Below are 3,461 nucleotides of genomic sequence, written 5' to 3' on the forward strand. Positions count from 1 at the left end.
GTGCCTGGCTCCTATTTCTCTGGGATGACTATTCTTCTCGGAGGAGCTTCAGTCCCTCCTGTAGGGAGTTTTGGATCTGCTAACTGGTTCTGTGAATATGCCAGATATCTGAACTCCAGCAGAGGTCATAGTTTGGGCTCCTCCTGGGACCCACAGCTTTTGTCTGTCTTCTATTAGACCAGAATACTTGAGGAAAGGATGGGGTCTTATTCACTCTCATATCCTTGAATGGTGGCATGGGCCTGGCATGTAGGAGATGTTCAGTTTGTTATTTTTATTGAAAGACCATTCCATACCTTCGGTCAGTGGCCACCAAACTTCAGCTTGATGGAAACCACTTGGGAGATTGTTAAATACACATATTTCTAGATTGTATCTTCAGAGATACGACTCATTCGATCTGGAGTGAAGACGCAGGAATATACATTTAAATAAGCTCCTTAGTAATTCTGATGCACGTGGTCCTCGAATTTCACTTTGCCTCTACCTTAGGCAGGCCTGAACCAGGGCCACTATTAGCACAAAGGGCCACTTCAGCTCACTGGGGAGAAATGGAAATAGTTATTCTTCCCCCTCTAATTGCACCAAGTCCAAGGCCAGGGTGACAGATTGGTGAGCACAGTTTAGGCAGTCATTTCATCTCTTTATCCCATTTGCTAAGCATTCTTGTGCTGTGCACAACCTGAACAATTGTTTGCAGCAGCCTGGTCTGATGCCTACTCCTGCGAAGAAATAGTGCACATGAGAAATGCATCTTGGAGTCACCCAGTCCCTCAGTAAACTCTAGGAAGATACTGGGGTTGAATTGTGCTGGTTACTTGCACCTGGAGATCAGATGAACCAGTAGCCAGCGTCTCCAGACCTGTTGGGAGGAACCTGAAAAATACGGCTTGAAAGATCAAACACAGAGGTCTTGAATTTGGCTGCATGTTGGAATCATTTTGGGAGCTTTGAAAACTAGGTCTGATGCGTGATGCTTGATGCCTCGGTCTTAACCCAGAACTTAATTGGCAGGGCATCAGAATTTGTTTTGCTTTTTTTTTTTTTTTTGAGATGGAGTCTTGCTCTGTCACCCAGGCTGGAGTGCAGTGGTACAATCTCAGCTCACTGCAACCTCTGCCTCCAGGGTTCAAGCGATTCTCCTGCCTCAGCCTCCTGAGTAGCTGGGACTACAGGCACATACCACCATGCCCAGCTAATTTTTTGTATTTTAAGTAGAGACAGGGTTTCACCATGTTAGCCAGGATGGTCTCGATCTCCTGACCTCGTGATTCGCCTGCCTTGGCCTCCCAAAGTTCTGGGATTACAGGCATGAGCCACCGTGCCTGGCCAGCATCAGAATTTTTAAAAGCCCCCCAGGTGATTCTAAAATTCTAACATGCAGCTTAAGTTGAGAATCGCTGACCTAATGGAGCCCTCACCGTGATCAGGGAGAAGCATTGACTGCTGTGTGTCTTCCTGGGGAATGGAGGACCAGGGTGGGCTCGCTCTTCAGGCTGGAGTAGGCAGCTGGCTCTCTTGCTGTATGTGGTCCAGCTTTGTATAAGTTCTTCAGGTTTTCCCTCAAGAAAAAAGTAAGTACCTGTGCCTGTGTTTCTCGGAATTTCTACCAATCACCTTTATACCTGTGGTTACTGATCACTCACCTAGATCTAGTCCTTCTTTCACCCCTTTAAAATAGAACCCATCTGTTTTTTGTTTTGTTTTGTTTTGTTTTGTTTTTTTAAGACAGAGTCTCACTCTGTCGCCCAGGCTGGAGTGCAGTGGTGTGATCTTGGCTCACTGCAACCTCCACCTCCCGGGTTCAAGCCATTCTCCTGCCTCAGCCTCCCGAGTAGCTGGGACTACAGGTGTGTGCCACCACGCCCGGCTTAGGGTCTCCATCTATTTTTAACATGTGACATTCCACATCAGTTTGATAAACCAATCCTCCACAAGACATAAATGGCAGGTAAAGCTCAAATATAAGCTCCAAACTATGTGTCAAAGCAATTTGATAATATGCTACACAGAAATTAATGAGAGCAAGATGTTATTTTTAAATGGTGGGACCCAAACTGGGGATGTTGTTGCTTTGTGGGGAGCACCTCAAACTTAGGGGAGTGGGAGACAGTACTGAGGGCCTTTTAGAAAACCCCACTGTTTTTACCACCTGCAGCAATGACCTGACTTCCATTGACAATGCTGATAATGCTATTCTTCTGAAGGGAGAGAAGAAGAAGGAATAAAGAATCTAGTTCCCCCACTAGAACACGTGCTTCTGTGCTAATGGGGGAACTACATTCTATTCCTTTTGGACTCCTGCATCATTCTTACCACATAATTTGCATGCTTTTGCCATGCAATAAATATTTAAGTTGTTACATTCAAATTCAACACCAATTTATTGAGTAGCTACTATATCCTAGGCCCTGAACTAGGTACTTTCATGTGTTATACAACTCAATCTTGTATTAATATTAGGCATTAGTATTAGATATTAAGTAGGATATAGGTTAAGTCTGTGACAAAAATATCTCAAAATACAGTCTATTAGACAAGGTATGAGATTCTTTCTTTCTAAAATAATGATGCAGATTATGGCCCAGCGAACAAGCACAGAGCGTGTTTGTTGCTTCAACTCTCCTTAACATGTGACTTCCATCCTTGGATTAGACAAGGCAACTTTAGCCAATGGGTAGAGGAAAAAGCCAGAGACGCAAAACCCAGAAGTGCCATAAAACATTTCTGTTCACATCCTATTGGCCAGAATTTAGTCACACGATTATACCAATATGCAAGGCAGGTTAGGAAATGTAATCACTAATTAAGTGGCCATATAGCCGTCTAAGACTGGGGATTGATATTGTTAGACAAGAAAGAATAAATATTAATGGACAATTCTCATGAAAATCTCACACCTATGCATAACTATCTTAATTCATATTGAAGTTAGAAATAAACTACAGGGCAGAGTACAATGCCATATACCTGTAATTCCAGAACTTTGGGAGGCCAAGAGTTAGAAACCAGCCTGGACAACATAGAAAGACTCTATCTCTACAAAAAACTTAAACTGGTCAGGTGTGTTGGCATGCCTGTAGTCCCAGCTACTTGGGAGGCTGAGGCAGGAAAAAGCTTGAACCCAGGAGTTTGAGGATACAGTGAACTATGATCACTGCACTGCACTCGAGCCTGGGTGACAGAGTGAGACTCCGTCTCTCTCTTTTTTTTGACAGTTGGCAGGGCTAGCTGAGGTTTTATTTTTGGACCAAAAAAAAAAAAAAAAAAAGCAATTGGATTGTTTTGTAGCTGGAGGCACAGGCAAGGGAGGTCCCCAGGCAGTAAACTCCCCCACAGGTGGGCTGAGGGCTAGGGCTGAGCCTCAGGTGGGTCTCCTGTGATACCCTGCACAGCGGCCTCCCTCCAGGGCACTGGGGCAGCCGCAGGAGGGGTAGGCTGGGAGGGGCTGCTGCATCTGT

This window comes from Trachypithecus francoisi, unplaced genomic scaffold, assembly GCF_009764315.1.
Source record: "Trachypithecus francoisi isolate TF-2019V2 unplaced genomic scaffold, Tfra_2.0 Lachesis_group3, whole genome shotgun sequence".
Classification (NCBI taxonomy): Eukaryota; Metazoa; Chordata; class Mammalia; order Primates; family Cercopithecidae; genus Trachypithecus; species Trachypithecus francoisi.